The 19,556-nt window shown below is 35.2% G+C and overlaps 1 protein-coding gene across 1 annotated transcript in view; it reads left to right on the forward strand.

The window, feature by feature from the left end:
* The first annotated feature begins 242 nt into the window (after window positions 1-242).
* The window catches only part of LOC125226319 (mucin-5AC), a 94,170-nt gene continuing 74,856 nt past the window's right edge, over window positions 243-19,556 (forward strand). Inside the window, exon 1 of the mRNA XM_048130265.1 lies at window positions 243-460. The gene's annotated coding sequence lies outside the window, so the exon portion shown is untranslated. The remainder of the gene's footprint in view (window positions 461-19,556) is intronic.

The raw sequence follows: 19,556 nt of genomic DNA on the forward strand, positions 1-19,556 counted from the left end.
AGTCGGCATTACGGCGGGAGGTCTTACAACCTGGCCCTCTGGCCAAGAGTATAATCGTTGACGGTCCGCAGCGTATTGTAGTTCTATCTGTCTGCGGCATTTCGGTATTGATGCGACAGTGCCAGTTGCGTATCGTTCGCCGCTGAGCGTCAACGAATGTACTGTGTGGCTACAGACCCTGCCTAGAGTCAGAAGTCTCGTAAGTAAAAGTAACTTTTAACAATACCTTGGCGGCGCCAGCGGCTTGCGTGCGTCAGTTTTGCTATTCGCCGCCGCGCGGAGCTACGTATCGCTCTTTTCATTATTTACGAAATATCGTGTTTAAACTTTTTGTTCGTTTAATCAACGCGCATTGTGTTTCTCTATTTACGTGTTTTTTTTTCTATTGTTGATTGAATTTTACCGATTGATTAAAAAGTTGTGTTGTACCGGCTATATTGGATGTTATTTGGACTTAAATGTAAGTATTTATCATAATTATTGCATAGCATTACAGAAGAATTTTTAAACTACTGCAATCATATTTTTAAATATAAAAATATGTAGTAAACTTAAAAAAGGAGCCGTTCTAATGTATTATTTATTTGAAGAACTGATAAGAAATTTGCCTCAAAATTTAAGTATAAACAGAAACTTATGTTAATTATTAAAAGTTGTTATTTAAGCTACTTTTATTTTATGATTTATCTAACTCTTTCAAACATGAATGTTTTTTGATACCAGCACAGTTCATTACTCGGTTGATACTCGTGATTTTTTATTTACAAAATATCAAGTATGTACCTAGTAAACTCTTGCGCATATCTTCCGAGAACAGGCTCTATTGACACCTTTCTAAACATCCGAAAAATAATTATTTTTTCTAAATGTCAAGATAGCCCACGGTCATCTGGGTCCGATTGTTTATCAGGCTTTCTACGTCAGTACCCCTGTTACCACTATTACCCCATGTATATTTATAGGTTGTGATGAAAGTCGCCGGTGGCAGGCTACATTCGCAAAACATGTTATCGCGACTATCATCTGGTATAACTAGACCCTATGGTTCATAGCGATGGTATATAAATCAGGGGTCGGAGTAAGAATGGGTCGGTAAATTTATAAATAAAAGTTCTGCCGGCCTAGCCGAAGTGACAATCGTGGCGATCTAAATGTAGTCTGGCTCTGTCGCGCCACTACAGAAGAGCGATAAGGCGAGCTAGCTACGAAGCATAAGCGATTGTGGGCATGGCTAGGTAAGTAGGTACCCTGGTCGGTCACCCGGCTACTCGGTGAACGAGTGATTAAGACTCGCAATCGGATACTGAACTGGTTTGTGCTTTGTGGACACGTGTTGTCTTGCGGACTTTATGTAGGCTGTTCTAGTTGACAGAATTTAAAGCAAATAATGTCATGCTCGGATTTATTGCGGACAGAACATGCAGTTACTTATGTAGCTGGAGCTTGAAATGAAAATTAGATGATTCATTCAGATTTGAAAAGCGATCATGCTGAGGAAATCAAACAGCAAGGGAGCAGACATTTTGGGGTACGGTGAATGTCTTAATGGCTGGAAAATTGTTATCTGAGGGAAATGAAAAAGACGCCATCGCAAATTTTCGCTGAATCCCTATATGTATGTGCGTGGTTGCCCCGATAATCACCTGATAGGTTGTTTATGGTAACGCGTCAGCCGTCAGCTGGCTGTTAGTAACTCCATGTCATAAAATGTTGTTTCTTACTTATTAATTTATTTAGCATAAAGTTCTGCAAAAATGTGTCAACCCAGATTAACATTGGAATTCCTAAATTATAAATTGAAATAGATATCATACACGAAAGAAAAAACGGCAAGGCTCACTGGTGGCCGAGCCGGGTATCGAACCCGGGTCTTCAGCTTACGCGGCTAACGTCTTTACCACTAGATCACACGCCTGCCTAAATTGTCAATATTAAACGTAATAACTAATATTTTTGCGGACATTGGTGAATGAATGCGGGTGGACACTATTGCTTATCAGCATCCAGTCTGCTATTAGCCAACTATCTTCTCGTGGCACCATGAAACTATCAAATGATGACAGTTTGACGGAAATGAAGCCTTAAGCAGCATTTGCATGTTTGCCTTCGCCAAATTATGTGATCATTGAAAACCACCTTTATGGAATTTAAGCAACTCTATAACCCGTTTTAACGCCCATCTCTATCTAGGTGATCTTCTTTGAAATTACTTTAAATATCTCAATCAAGTATACTAATTTCTTAAATGGAGGCAGCTGATGGTTGGTTGAGATTATAATGTTAAGCAATTAAATCTACTGGAAAATTGATACAGTGGTCGTTACTTCGAGCATAAATTAATATTTTAATATCTTTGCTTGCAGTTTCATAAGATAGATACTTAGGTAGTACAAATAGAAACACATACATGTTTTATTATAGTACAATCAAATAAAATCTAGTATTTGGTGTTCTATACATAACAAGCACTAAGTTTTATTTTCTGTTTGACCTAAAGGTTTACCGGTGGAGAATGCTGTGTAACATTAGGTCCGACTTTTGTATCTGTATATTTTTTACTGTGCGTCGTTTTTAAGTTAAAAAAAATACAATACAAATCACAGAATATAGATTAACAACTTATTTACTCATTATTCATTAAATATAAAAAAGTTCATAGATCTTACGACTATTTAATTGCATAAACATAAGTACGATTAATATAACTGCACATTTCAACTAAATGATTATTTATACCATCCGATCAACATGCCTCACGTGCCTCTGGGACTAATAGAAGATCGAAAGTAACTCCAAGCCCCATCGCACATTTTGCTCACGAAATACCAATAAGTATTTTATTCAACATTCGGCTTTCCCTCTCTGATTTCCAATGCATTTGACACATCGCCTCGAAGTTTGTTGACGAAATTCACTTGGGGAATAGTATCTAGTTTATTTGGTGTCTAGTTTTCACTTACGTAAGAGCAAACACAAGGTTTTTAAGGAAAATAAAGAACACACGCTTAGCGCTTGCATTTCATTTGCCTTTGGATGGCCGGATCTTAATACAGCAGAGAGGTACCTACCACATAGAAGTTAAAAAATATGGACCCTGCTTTTTGCTCCTGTCATAATAATTAAAAATCTTAATACCTATAAATCGGTTGGGAATAGGTACTAGAGCCTGTTGAAAAGAGGAGAGTCGTATTATGTATGAAGATGAAGCCTTATAAATAGTTAAAAGATGCAATATATACTTCTAGGGATTAAACATTTATCCAATTTAAATTACTTATAATAAAACACGTCACGCCGTCCTAATCATTTCTTATTTACAGTTGACAATTATTGCTTACTAGCTCTTGCCCGCGGCTTCGCTCGCGTTAGAAAGAGACAAAATGTAGCCTATGTCACATTCCATCCCTTCAACTATCTCCACTTAAAAAATCACGTCAATTCGTCGCTCCGTTTTGCCGTGAAAGAAGGACAAACAAACAGACACACACACTTTCCCATTTATAATATTAGTATGGATACCTAAATGTATTTACTCGTATGTATGTCTCTAATCTACTACGCATATACGGTTGCCAATTATTTTATACAAAGCCCAAACATTGAAACGCGAAGAACATGGGAACCAAAAACTGCGATGCATTTTCCTCGGTTATGTTAAAATATAATACAATCCATTAGTTGTAACGAATTTCTCGATTCGCACTTTTGACTTCCCGGAATCGAGTGAGGGCTTCAAATCAAATGACCAATGCCACGTAAAATCAAAGTGCAGCCTGAATATGGACACGGACAATTTTCCAGAAATATACAGGTGTACATAGCCTTATACCCAGACGTTACGATAATGTATACACACTGTTTTTATTGAATTCTGTTAACTTTAAGGGAAGATTCTTTAAATAAAATACAATTAATTTCTCTAAGAAACTAGCGTCTTAACTCTTGCGGTTATCGAGTTATTAAAAAAATAAAGATAATTACTGAACACGTGTGTGACAGCTTTTACCAATTCTTAATGTTATTTGTTTTGACATGTGCCGTCAATCACATGACACTAACTTGAATAATATTCTTAAGGGTCACTCACAGTATAAATTCATATATAAATTCATTTATTATGTATGAAAATGATTACAATTTTTTTTGGGAATTTAACTAAAACAGATATACAGGTTGGTTCCTGATAATGAACCTAACGACGTGTCGAATTTAATGGAAACAAAAAAACACGGTGTACATCAATCTGGCAATCATAATTATTTATTACCTTGACTATATCATGACTATATTTAGTAGTAGTAGTAGTAAATACTTTATTGCACATAACAAATTACAAGTACAGTGAATAATTATAATGATTATTTACAAAGGCGACCTCTTCCAGCAAACCTTAGAATAACTGATAGAGGAAAATAGGAAATGGCAGACAAACATAGCTAAACTACATCGGCATATAGACAAAGTAGCTATCAACATATCTTTACACATAGCTAAAGTACATCGGCATATAGACAAAGTAGCTATCAACATATCTTTACACATAGTATACATCCCTACTCTAAAAATATTTATAAACTTTATTGGAACTTCCTAAGGTTCAAATTATAGCGTAACTTGTACGATTGTACATAATCAGAATCACTAAGTCGTGCTAGCAGCTTTTAACTAAATTACCAAATTGTGCAATAATAACTCTATTAGATTATCGAAAAACAATTACTCTGTGTATTTTTTTGTTTTCGGTTCTTTCATCATAATAATTGCTTCGATTACCTACTGTTCATGTTCGTGTATTCGGTAAAACGTAACTAAATAATTACATGAGCTTCGAGTGTTAGGTACTATGTTGCATATTGTTTCGCTCTTTGTAGTAAAGTGTGAAAACACAACAGACATAATAGGTACATGCTCATTGCTCAATCGAACACTACTGAAATTACGAGCGCAAATGATTACTAAAAAAAATGGTTTTTTTTTTTTAAGTAAGAATACATACTAACCTCTCATTGATAAACGTTTACTAAAGTTGACAATTGACTAGACGATAATATCGATGTAGGGAACAAATCAAATTATTTTATTAAATATTTTTTGATTTGTTTTTTTAAGTAGTAACACTACTATATATAAATTATAAACTGAAATAGATACCATACACTAAAGAAAAAGCGATCAAGCCCACTGGTGGCGAAGCCGGGAATCGAACCCGGGTCTCCAGCTAACGCGGCTGACGTGTTCGACCGCTACACCACCCCGACCGCCGAGGTACCCGTCGAAAATCCTATATCGTAATCCTGCAAAAGGATTCATATAGGAGGATAATAGTTATTTGTTATACAAGGGAGCAAAGTTGTATTTTAACGCCGAGTGTGGAATTGAATAACGAGCAAGTGAAAGGATTATATAGTTGAACCACGAGCGAAGCGAGTGGTTCGAGAATAGAATCCTGAAATTGCGAGTTTTTTAACACACGAATACATTTGCACCCGAGTGTAACACAAAACTTTTCCCCTCACTATAGCGAGGAAACTACAACGCAAAAAATGCATTTATCACTGCTTCCAGTAGTTCCACGGGTGGTAAATCATCTTTATTACTAGATTCACCTACTTTTATTAATTTTAAAGCAGTTATTTTGACTTTATTCAAGGCCAAATTACTTTACCCACTAGTGGATAAAATGTGTTTTTACCCGCTGGTATTAAACGACAAAACACGTGTTTCCGAGCTAGTGAGGGGAAAAATTTTTTTGCTGCTTTCGATCATACCAAAACGTCGGAATGGGACCTACGATATTAACTTTAGTAAACATGTATGTTAAACTGTATTATTTCAATAAACTCAAGAGTCTCAACAAAGTGAACTGCATTCGTTTTAAATGTAGGTTCGAACTTTACTTATTATAAATTTTACATTGATAAATGTGTTTGGCTTTACATTTAAAAATAAAACTTTTTCAATAACTACCTAATACAAGACACTCTTGGTTGGGGACCTTAAGATTGAAATTACAAGTATCTTACCTTTAGACCGATTGCATGATGATTTACATGCAAGCTGCATCACACATTTCAATTTTAAACTCGATGCATTCCGTCTTGTTTGTTTTGTATGTATTTGCAAAAACATTCTTTAGCGGCGAAATAACCGCATCATTAGAATTTTATTATTGTAATGAGTGATATCAATTCACAAAACTTTTGTAAATAGTAATACTTAATACGATAAAACATAAAAGATAGCACACCCAAAGATGATAAACAATTAATAGTACATTACGATATAAGTGCGGAAAAGAAGAATTTCGGTACGAGTGCTGATAAAGTAAAATACGGCCGCAGGGAGTGTTTAATTTAAGGTCGACACGAGTTAAGTTACAAATTTACCAACCATTTTTTTTTTCAAATGTGCAATAACAGACACACAAAGATTAAACGTCATTATAATCTTGTTAAAAACATGTTAGTCCAGTAAAGTACCTAATGGCAAAAAATACTTCAAACTGCTACTAAAATATCGATTTTAAAATTAAAACTCGAGCGCAACCTTCGACAGGTGGCGCAACTAACATGCGCACGAGCTGCGAACACTTTCCAACGACCCCAGACGAGAAAGCCTAAAGATACCTACTCTTTCAAAATATCCGAAGTACAGCAACCTTGATTATTGATTTCAAGAGCCAAATCGATTAGCCGAAGGAATTCCTAATTCATAATCGTGGAAAATAACTTTTTTAGGTAAAACGGTACGTGCCAGTGAGTTTGCTAACAGTGGAGTAATTCTAGTGAAGCGTAACCGGACTTGAAACTAAAAGGATCTACAGTGAGCAATCAATAATTCGCTTCCTAACAATATCACTGTTGATAAAAAATACTGGTTACCAATAATTATGGACATTTATAATTATTGCATTGCACAAAAATAGATTACCTATATAAAATTGTGTAGGTACATACTATCAGCTGCAATAAGTGTATTTAAAAATTCTGAATGAATTCGTTGATAAATTCGCCATGCACTTTTGCAGCTGATAGTACATAATGCAAAAATGTGTACTTAATTAATATGTTTTTGATTTCTTTCTTTAAAAATTACTATAAAAACCTAATACTAACAACTCACAAGAACATAATGATCGTGCAACATTATAACGTCATTATTTATTGGAAGTACAACAAAATAACCATTCTGAATATCAAAGAACGGTGACTCCTTGCAAGCGGTATATTCCTAATCCTTATTGATTTCTTCGGCTGGTACCAGTCTAACGTGTCCTCGTCACCGATAGTTGTATAAAGTAATCAGAGATGGGCCAAAATTCTGACTCGTTCATATTTAATAAGCGATCGGAATGACAGCAATATGCAAAACTGCACGAATCACCTAACCGCATTCCGGACGAGTTCATTTACTAAATAATCTTTTTTTCCTCCTCGGCGGGTACAGTTAGATACACATTATTACCATTAACACATTATTTTCCGTATGACTTCGTAAGTCAAGTGTTTCAACAGTCGTTTAGCATGCAGTCGGCATTTGGGTATCATCCGGCGTTTGGCATTTGGGTTTATACGGTGACTTTGACTCGCGTCGGCCTTCGCTTCGGTAGCTTTAATCATACGCTCTCTCGTCAGAAAACGCAGGTTGCGGCTTAGGCAAATTAATAAGGAATGCTGAATAGAAACTACGGAAAATTATTCCTATATTTTCTCTTAATTGAGTGTGAATCTTGTGTTAATAATCACGTTTTAATTACTTACCTCATCGTAGATTATTTATATTGGAATTGTTTAATAGTACGTTTTCACCAAACCATTCTGGAAAGGAGCTTTTATTCCCTGCTAGGAAAGAGCAAAGTGGTAATTTTCCTCCTTGCCTAGTAAGAAACAGAGTGACACGATTCTGTTCTATTAGGACGCCATTTTTTACTTTTTTGCTTAGGATTTTTTTACATTATATTTTAAAATATATATATTTTTGGCCTTATAATGCCTTTCACATTTGATTTCACAAAACATGGAATTTCGGATAATTTTATTTATTCAAAATGGGTTCTGTACATTTTAAAATTAAACTATGAACAAGTTAATTAAAGATATTGAGGTCACCACCTCCTTATACAAATTATAAAATCTCAAAAATGTAGAGGTTAGTATTAAAAGGCGATGAAGTTTTACTTGTAATAAATAGGTTATGGTTTATTTTATACTGTATGCTAACAATTAACTAACCGTAACTGTAATGAATGAAACGAACTAATAAATCAAATACATATAACTTTCGCTTAACAGGTTACAGGGAAACTAGGGAAGTCATCGAAAATCGTCACATTACAAAGTATTTTATTTATTTATTTAAACTCTATGTATGGCACAAAACATATACAGTGTACAAATACTGGATTTAATGCCACAAGGCACGATTTTAGTCATAGGTCAGTACCGATACCGACATAGTAGAATAAGACTACATATGAAACTGGACAATAACCTAGCCACAAAATTAAAATTTAGGTACCCCCGGACGCGATATAGTGGACCGATTTTCATGAAACATGGACTTTAAAAAAAAACTAAATCTAAATCGGTTCCTCCGTTCGGGAGCTACGATGCCACAGACACACACACAAACAGACAGACAGACAGACACGTCAAACTTACACCCCGTCGTTTTTGCGTAGGGGGTTAAAAACGGACGAGACTGTCACAAACTATGCACAAACGCTTACGATAATATCGCGCTATCACTCTTCCGATTGGCGCGACAGAGCCAGACTGTGTCATTTTAGGCTAGGCCTTCAGTAATAGGCTTGTATCGTTCACGAACTATGAACTGTTAGGAATAAAATCCCATCAATGACCGAAATGAACTGAATCTTTCCGTGCTCTGTGAATCGGTCTTTGCTCATTTAGTTCAGTACCTATAGGATCGCGAGCGCGAGCGGTTTGAATCAAGAAAGAGTGTGTGACGGCGCTGACCGGGAGCGAGGTATTTAGCAAAGCGACACAAAAACGTCAAGTTTTCATATTCAGCTTCGGTTACTTACAACCTTTCGGCTCGGAATTGTTATTGTCTGTGGAATATTCGTATCATTTTGACACTAGTCGGTCCCGTTCGTTCTGATCTTTCCGACCGTAGTGGTCGCTGGTCTGACTGAACTAAATGAGCAAAGACCTAAAAGAGCGAACTAGTTCGTGGGAGCGATTGAACGAGATCGGAGCGCTCCGATCAACGAACGAAACGGCACAAGCCTATTCAGTAATGTCATGTAATCAGAGACGTTCTTTCCTATAGACCAGTTAAGCCGTAGTATAGCAGGTACCACACCGGCGCCACATCGTATATGTGATTGTCCTTGACCATTGGCATCGATGCTTAGAAATGTCATGCGCGCGGTCCGTCATCTTCACGGCATTTCCAGCAAATGCCATGGCTGAACGAAAGCACAAGTATGTGTATTGGCCTAGATCGGAGTCGTTTACAATGCTCGTCTCACTGACAATAGTGGATAAATAGAAACTTTAAGACGATACAGTCAATTCTCCATACAAACGCTCTCGACTATTTCCTCCCTGGTTTTTGAAGATAGAGCAATGATTTTTTCAACACATATTATTATTATTTTTATTTGTGTCGGACCGTTTTTTTTTGTATTTAATGATGCTAGAGCCAATCAAAAATGTCCAAAAACGGCCTTTTTCATTATGGCGCAAAAAAAGGTGTGATACTCAAGATTGGTAACAATAGTCAAAAAACTAAACGGTTCGACACAGATTATTTCATTATTATTCAGATTCCCAATTTTTTTTCGATTGATTAAGTTTTGAAGGAGGAAACAGTCGATAGCGGAACCTCGATTTTAAAGATTTTTCGCAATATCTTTTAACTGAGTTGTTCTTAATGGATGATTTTTTTTCGATAAATCTAGTTAATAACACTAGTATATTAAAGTGGAATTCCCAAATTGAAAGAAAGGCTCCTTTCCATTTTAGCATTTTCGCTCCTGTAGCGTCTATATATGAGGATATATATGAGGATGGTCACTGCAATGGCACAATTTTGATTTCTAGCAACCCCTTTTTGCCAAGAGTGGCACTGAAACTTTAGTAGTTCATGTGCTCTGCTTACCCCTTTATGGGATGCAGGCGTGATTGTATGTGTATATATGAGGTCTAAAGTAAACCCTAATACATACTTTAATTTTGCATTAAAGAATAAGGAAATTACTCTTTGTCAAAGCTTATTATTATCATAAATAAATGAAAACACCAAATAATCATATTTTCCCCAATCCCAGGTTTCGCAAAAACATCATAATCGCTCATAATCTTAGCGGTGGAAACTCTTTAATATATTTTAAATACCATCCGAATAGTTAATCCGCTTGTAATCGGCCTAAATGCCTATGACACGGCACAAAAGTTTAATAACATTGCGTTTAGTTGGCACCAAAGAGGATCGAGTTATATATGTCTTTGGTTAGAACTAAGTTAACACAACGAGCAGTTGCTATCAAAGGCAAAAGATAAATATAATTCCTAATCCAAAAGAATTATACTAGGATAATTATGAGGCCTCATTGAACTATTTCGCCGAAGGTCACCGGGTCAGTCTTCCGTGCGAAGCGATGCGCTCACTGACGCAAGCGCTGAGGCAACTGCAGTTAGTATGTACGTGCGCTCCGCGACCCATTTTACAACTACCCGCTTAGGGCCCATACAGACGGGTTGCAACCCAACTATGTCGCTTACAACATGCAATTCTTCGAATACTTCTGAAGACGCTAAGAAAGCGAAGTTGTGTCTGACAACCTTTCATTCTTGGTTAACAAATTGGCAGTATTTTCTCGAGCTTTACGGATTTGAACGGATTTATACAAGGCAAAAGCATGGAATGCCCTGCCCACAACTGCTTCCTAACATTGTTGTATTTGGCGTAGTTCCCATATTTATGGTCACAGTTTTTTTGCAGTTTGTCTGGATCTGCCCATTGTGCTTGCCCCAAGTCACAATCGCTTACGCTTTGCGATCGAAAAGCAACCACCGTCGCACTGTTATGGAAAAGTGACAAATACAAAGCATTTCGTTGTCGAAGCAAGTTGTGACCTTGGTTAGGCCAGCTTAACATTCATATATCGAATATCTAGTAGAGGCTTAAAAATAAACTTTCATATTGTCACAGACACAAAAATATTAACATTTAAAATACATTTTATTTCCATCGTATAATGGTTAAAAATACGTATACGGGTGCATTGGGATAATTTCGAAGCACGGAAATGCTCAAGTAATTTCGAAAGGGGAATCATGATATGATGGAAATAATGGTTATTTTTATGTTACTTTCCAAATTACCCCAATGTACCCGAAGTACTTTTATTTATACAAGTACCTATAAATTGACTGACGTATAAGTTATGTGTAAGTATTTAGTAAATGCCTCTAAAGAAATAAGTATGAATAATGATAAATGATAATGGATGCAAACACAAAACACATTCTTTAATACCAGATAACCACTAGTATATTTTTTATATTTACCCAAATGAAACACAAATCAAACGGTTTTAATATTTTTAGGCATAGAAAGGCAACACACAGACTAATCTTAAGGACTTACCGAATTATTTATGGAATACAAAATTAATGACCACTGAATTTGAAACAATATCAATTCTTCGCATACATATCAAGCGTGTGACTGAAAAGATGTAAGTTAAACCGTAAAATTGGTTCTATGATAGCGTAACAACGTTATATATTTTCTTTGTATTTTATGTTGAAGTATAAACGTGTAATCATTATAATTCTTGCAAGAAAACGTAATAAAGCTGCGGTTTGTGCTCAAATAGTCTTTTCTAAGAAACTCGTGGAAGAAACAATCTAGGAAGCTTGCTCGACATTCAACAATGAAGTGGTTGGCATTGCAGTTTCTTCCTTTCTATCCTACTTTTATTTAGAACTAGTATTTGCACACGCCTTCGCTCGCGTTAAATTCGAAAATTGCTGAATACTCCATACAAACGTCCACCCCCCATTTTAGGGAAGTGGGGGGTTATAAAGGGACAAAAAGTAGGCTATTCACTGTCCATCCCTTCAACTATCTCCACTTGAAAAATCACATCAGTTCGTCGCTCCGTTTTGCCGTGAAAGACAGACAAACAGACACACACACTTTCCCATTTCTAAAAAGTATAAAGTATGGATATGGACTATGAACTATGCGTATGAACTATAGATAATATGGTATGGATGATACGAGAATGAAACTAAATAAAAAGTAATGGAACCCCGATACTTCATCCCACTTTTAATACATACTAGTAATAATATTACTAACTCAAACGCATTATTGTAGATATTTTTTGCCATAATATCTTGAACGCTCGCGTTTTACATACAAAGTGAAGATAAAGATGAAATAAGTATAATAACATCGCTAACGACCCGGCAGAGAAGTTAAATACATAATAGTATATCGTAGGTACGGTTTCCAAGAAGCTTTTCGGAGGCAAAGAACGCTTTCAAGAATTTTTGCAATCTAATCCTAATGTTATCTAGACATGTCAGTCTTACTTTTTATTTTAATCGATGTCAACTTCCTCTTCTCTCACGACACTACAATGAATCATAAACTAATTCATAATGTCTTAGTTTCAATTTAGTATGTTGAGGCAACAATAGACTAAATAACATCGTTAACACACTTTGCAGTAAACATAATCCTATTTCCTAGTTTCCGACACACATTGCAATGAAATGTAAAGCAAAACTCATAAGTAGGCAGATTACGACAGAAACTAATCAAGCGGTACTTTCCTACATTGTATTCAGATTTTGTAATCCGTTATGGTTTTGATATTTAAAATAGACTACAAACACCCATTTTTTAATGGACTTGAATATTTTAGAAGTATTATTATTCTATTGGACATAAACAACATGGACATCGCTAAAAAGAACTTCGTTCATACGGCATTGGTCCCACCGCGAGCTAGTAAGCTATGAGCTATCGGCTATAAAAACGAACTTCTCACCGTGGACGAGTAACTATAAACATCGCCGTGTCTCTTTTATTTACACGAGAGTGCTTATCTTTTGTTCGTTTTTATAGCCGATAGCTCATAGCTTACTAGCTCGCGGTGGGACCAGTGCCTACAACCAGCCAGCCTTCATTGATGTGATGTGATATATGATCGCTTGCTCTTATTGGTGTTCAACTTTTATCATCAATTGTCGTTGTCTGGATAAAAGCTATTTATTCATCGCTCATTTCTGAGCGTAGGCTCCTCTTCGTTGTATTCCCGATCTTGATCTTTTGAAAAAGAAACGGAAAAGAGTGCCGGTCTCCGTAGGCTCGTTGGGCGAAAGACGTTCGGAAGGTTGAGAGTTACTGATAGATGTTTTTTTTCTGGCGGCACTCATAATGTTGAATGGATGTTTTTTACCCAACGAGCCAATGGAGCCCAGACACTCCTTTCCTATGAAAAGTATCAAACTTTTGGCAAACTTGCGATCACTGACATATTGCCATGGCTCTGCCATCTTCCAGCTCCATTTTAACTTGGTAATGACATATCCAAGTTCCTACGTATACCGCGTATACGAGAGGTTGTATCAGCCTGGTTGCCGGGCTTAGCAACCTCAAGGCTACAATCTCATTGCTTTTAGATATAATTTGCCATATTATGTTTAAATAAATAAATCATGTCCGCTGGATGCGGGTGGCGCAGGACAGGTCATTGTGGCAATCTTTGGGGGAGGCCTATGTCCAGCAGTGGACGTCTTTCGGCTGATATGATGATGATGATGATGAAATAAATCATGACAATGGAAAATCAAATTGAAAATTCCTAGTAAGAACTGGCCTCTATATCTACTTTATAGGCAACAAATGGCTAAGGCCCAGTAGGAACAGTGCCAGACTCGTGAGCGAGTGAGTGAGGCAACCCAACATACTGGTTATCAATCACTTGGCAAGTACGTATTGTGAAGGTTGGAAGACTTGTAGACTTATATATGCCAACTTAATATTACATTGGTGATGCCATGTCAGATTATTGTAACAGTTAATATAGTGACGAGTTTGAGTCGTCTGAATACTTAATTAATGCTACATGTAAATATTGATAGATTATGTGTGTATATGTATGACGATTTGAAACTATTATTTTGTAGATTCGTAATAGTCATACTTGTTATGGAGAATTTTTGGCCAAAAGCTGCACTTTTGGATGGAAGCAAGCCGCTTTGCATGGTGATAGTAGACATCATAGTAAACGATTTTTTCCGAGGATATCGAAATTTCATCCCTTAGGAAGCCGAGCGTAGCGAGGTGTTTTATGAAAATGAAAAAAATTCTATCTTTTTATTGTATCGTCCGATTTTGACAAAACGTATCTGAAATGAAAGGCATTGATTTGTGTAATTAAAAAAAAAAATACAAAGGAAAAAAATTTGAAAGAAAAGTAAGAAAAAAATAAAAAAAGTAAATTTACGTCTCGCACTGAATAACTTCAAAGAATGACAGACAAAATGTACAATGTCGATATACGAGTTTTTTTAATCGAAGACAGATAAATTTTTAGTTGAAAACTGAAGACCGCATCGAAATCGGATTAGCATTTTTTTAAGATACAAGTTGCCAAAGTTGGGAAAGATCGCTTTACATGGCCACTTTGAAATTCCTTTGCCAGAAAGTCAGAAATAATATGTTTTTCTGACACAGAAAAATACATAGTAACAGTACACATCAAAATAAAATTAAAAATTCCGAGGATATTATAATTTCATCCCTTAGAACGACGAGCGTAGCGAGGTCGGTTACGAAAACCGAAAAAAAAATCTCATTTTTTTGTACGTCGTCCGATTTTGACAAAACATGTTTCATTTGAAAGGTATTGCTATATGTAACTTAAAAAAAAATATTGAAAAAAAATTGGAAAAAAAATGTAAGATTTTTTTAAAAAAAACCTTAATTTTCGTATCACACTGAATAACCGCAAAAAACGGTAGACACGGTGTATAATTTCGATATATGAGTTTTTAAAATTAAAGACAAATAAATGCATGATTATAAACTAAAAACCGAATCGAAATCGAATCAGTAGTTTTTAAGATGTAAGTTGTCAAAGTTGGCTTAGTTTGTTTATATGGTCGCTTATAAATTCCTTAGCCAGAAAGTCAGAAACATTATATTTTTCTTACAGTTAAAAGTATGCATAGGTAATAGACATCATTATAAACATTTTTTTACAAGGATATAAAAATTTCATTCCTTAGAAACCCTTAGAAAGACGATCCAATAAAAAAAAACTGCCTTTATTTTGTTTTTCGTAACAGACATCGCTACGCTCGGCTTTCCAAGGGATGAATTTTTTATATCCTCGTAAAAAATTGTTTATTATGATGTCTATTACCTATGCATACTTTTAACTGTAAGAAAAATATAATGTTTCTGACTTTCTGGCTAAGGAAAATAAGCGACCATATAAACAAACTAAGCCAACTTTGACAACTTGCATCTTAAAAACTACTGATTCGATTTCGATTCAGTTTTTAGTTTATAATCACGCATTTAATTGTCTTTAATTTTAAAAAATCATATATCGAAATTATACACCGTGTCTACCGTTTTTTGCGGTTATTCAGTGTGATACGAAAATTAAGGTTTTTTTAAAAAAAATCTTACATTTTTTTCCAATTTTTTTCAATATTTTTTTTAAGTTACATAAAGCAATACCTTTCAAATGAAACATGTTTTGTCAAAATCGGACGACGTACAAAAAATTAGATTTTTTTTCGGTTTTCGTAACCGACCTCGCTACGCTCGTCGTTCTAAGGGATGAAATTATAATATCCTCGGAATTTTTAATTTTATTTTGATGTGTACTGTTACTATGTATTTTTCTGTGTCAGAAAAACATATTATTTCTGACTTTCTGGCAAAGGAATTTCAAAGTGGCCATGTAAAGCGATCTTTCACAACTTTGGCAACTTGTATCTTAAAAAATGCTAATCCGATTTCGATGCGGTCTTCAGTTTTCAACTAAAAATTTATCTGTCTTCGATTAAAAAAAAATTCGTATATCGACATTGTACATTTTGTCTGTCATTCTTTGAAGTTATTCAGTGCGAGACGTAAATTTACTTTTTTTATTTTTTTCTTACTTTTCTTTCAAATTTTTTTTCTTTGTATTTTTTTTTAAATTACACAAATCAATACCTTTCATTTGAGATACGTTTTGTCAAAATCGGACGATACAATAAAAAGATATATTTTTTTTCGTTTTCATAAAACACCTCGCTGCGCTCGGCTTCCTAAGGGATGAAATTTCGATATCCTCGGAAAAAATCGTTTACTATGATGTCTACTATCACCATGCAAAGCGGCTTGCTTCCATCCAAAAGTGCAGCTTTTTTTTCATAACTAGTATGACTATAAGTTAGGACGAGAATCTTACTGTAAAACATTTGAGCCTTGTTACGATACAAAAGTATATTTTTATTTGTATGTAAGTACCACTAACACCAACAATAGTTATTTGTTATACAAGGGGGCAAAGTTGTATTTTAACGCCGAGTGTGGAATTGAAAAACGAGCAAGTGAAAGGATTCTATAGTTGAACCACGAGCGAAGCGAGTGGTTCGAGAATAGAATCCTGAACTTGCGAGTTTTTTAACACACGAGAAGTAAAATACATTTGCACCCGAGTGTAACACAAAACTTTTCCCCTCACTATAGCGAGGAAACTACAACGCAAAAAATGCGTTTATCACTGCTTCCAGTAGTTCCGCAGGTGGTAAATCATCTTTATTACTAGATTCACCTACTTTTATCAATTTTAAAGCAGTTAATTTGACTTTATTCAAGGTCAAATTACTTTACCCACTAGTGGATAAAATGCGTTTTTACCCGCTGGTATTAAAGGACAAAACACGTGTTTCCAAGCTAGTGAGGGGAAAAAATATACAAGTCGTCAAATATAAAAGAAAGAACAAGGAAGAAGTACAAAAGGCGAACTTATCCCTGATAGGGATCTCTTCCAGTTAACCTAATGAAAATAAGTAATGATAATGTTAGATTTAAATAGTAACAATCCTATTATATATTATGTATGTTGGTTGTTAGAATTATGTAATACAAATATGAATGAAAATGTAATAAATATACAAGTTTTTCTGAAATCTATATTTTGAGGTAAATGACCCAATTTATTGATGTAAATAGAAATTTCCGCCGCGCCGCCCGAAATCATTCATCTGAAATACATGTTTATACATTTTTGTATAAGACCAATGAAGTATTAAATTATAATCGCAATCGGCCAACCTCGTTTCCACTATCGATTTCGTTTGAGCATTAACAAACTCTATTTATTTTCATTCGGAACCAGTGATGCACGCAAAAATCAAATAAAATAGAAAATAAGACGTTATGTTGTACGCGGCGTGGTTTGCAAATAAAGCAAAACTTTTTATTGACAACCGACAATTAAATTGAACCTCATGTCAATGACATCTGGGGGTATTATTGCAGTGTGAGGTGCATAAAGATTGCGGAGTCACTGTTCGAGTATTTACATGGGAGGGGTCATTGCCCCGCCTCATCTGTCGTCTCGCCTCGTGAGAGGTAGTGATTGCTTATCATTAGTTATTAATACGGCAATAAGTAATGCGACCCTGTTTTGTTTGTTGTTGTTATGTAATAAATAAATGCGTCTATTTATAAATTAAATTGATTTACTTAGAAGGCTCCAGATAAGGCTAATGGCTGGCGGTTTCCGTTGTAAACTTGTGCCTATTTTGGTCTGATAGGAAAATATCCATGATTTCAAACTTATGAAAAGATTAAGTAGGTAATTGGTACCTACTGTTCCCTATATCTATTTAAAAAAAAACTCATAATACTAGGGTGAATCAACTTTTTCTTGCCTGTTCATGCCATGGTTATGGTCCCCTGAGTCACGGTGGTTTTATGCAAAATTATGCTATTGAAATAAAAAAAATATATGTAAGCATACAGGTACCTAGTCCATGTTTGTAGGTGCCAAATTAAGGAAAGGGCGTGTTAACAACTTAACACCAGAAAAATGCATGTTTGCATAGTTTAAGTAGCATCATTATTTTGCATAAAACCAGCGTGACTCAGAGGAAATAACAGGCAAGAAACCATAGATTGAGCCTTTTAAAATTTATGTTACATAGGTAGGTACTAATGATAGAAACCTTTATTCTACATACATACATACAATCACGCCTGTATCCCATAAAGGGGTGGCATTGAAACTACTAAAATTTATGCCACTTTTGGCAAATAAGGGGTTGAAAGAAAACGAACTATTGCATGATTGCCAGCCTTTCGCCTACGCCACAATTTAACCCTTATTAACCTTTATTCTAATCTTTTAAAATACCTAAATTTTATATTTTACACGACAGAACTTTGCTTTGTTCAGATTACCTATTTGAAATGTCCAAATAGCATCACCTAGTTGAAAATACTTTTAACCCCATTCGTTCATATTGCGGTAAGGAGAAAAGCAAATAATATCATACAATTACAGGCAATGGCCACGGGCAATCTACTTCTAAAATAGGTTAAACTAGCTAACTGCTACTTATTGCTGGCTCTGTGTAATACTGCTGCAATCCTTGAAGATTACTATAGGTTGATAATTGCAAAGGAATCCGAAGAGGGTAAAGAAACTATTAAAATAAGAAGCGATTGTTTTCAAACAATAGGTTAGGTAAAATTGTTTTAGCGGTGAACTTTACTTCGGTGCAGGCAACGTTTTACCTATGGATAAGGCGAATACCTATTTGGCTTTAGTAATATTAAATTGGTCAAAGTACTTAAAATTTCGGAACTGTGTAATATCTCTCTGCCTAAAAAATAGAATAGGTAATAAAACGATGAATTGATAAGCGACTTTTGAGCACTTTGTCACACTATACATACATTTAATATCGTAGTAGTGCCAGTACATCATTGTGATCATTTTTTTTTTAACCCCCGACGCAAAAACGACGGGGTGTTATAAGTTTGACGTGTCTGTCTGTATGTCTGTTTGTCTGTCTATCTATCTGCCTGTGTGTGTGTCTGTCTGTGGCGTCGTAGCTCCCGAACGGATGAACCGATTTAGATTTGGTTTCTTTTGTCTGAAAGCTGAGTTGGTCAGGAGTGTTCTTAAGCCATGTTTCACGAAAATCGGTCTAAATACTATGTTGCGGTCGGGGGTTTTTTCAAAATTTTAATCTTGTGGTTAGGTTATTAAGTATAAATAAATAAGTAAATAATCTTTTACGTTCATATACAACGTTAAATACAAAAAAAAATAAACAAGTACGAGGGTTTGAAGTATACGAGCAAAGATATTGATCGACATGCTCCGTTGGATTTGCAATTCTTTGTAAACTTACTTGATAAATATAATAGAATGAAAATTGAATTTACTGCTCGTTTGCTTTAGAAGGTTAAAAACTATTTAGTATTCCAAGTACAGTGAGCTGCAAAATTGAATGAATTCATTGATAAATTCACCATGCACTTTTGCA

This window comes from Leguminivora glycinivorella, chromosome 5 (assembly GCF_023078275.1).
Source record: "Leguminivora glycinivorella isolate SPB_JAAS2020 chromosome 5, LegGlyc_1.1, whole genome shotgun sequence".
Taxonomy (NCBI): domain Eukaryota; kingdom Metazoa; phylum Arthropoda; class Insecta; order Lepidoptera; family Tortricidae; genus Leguminivora; species Leguminivora glycinivorella.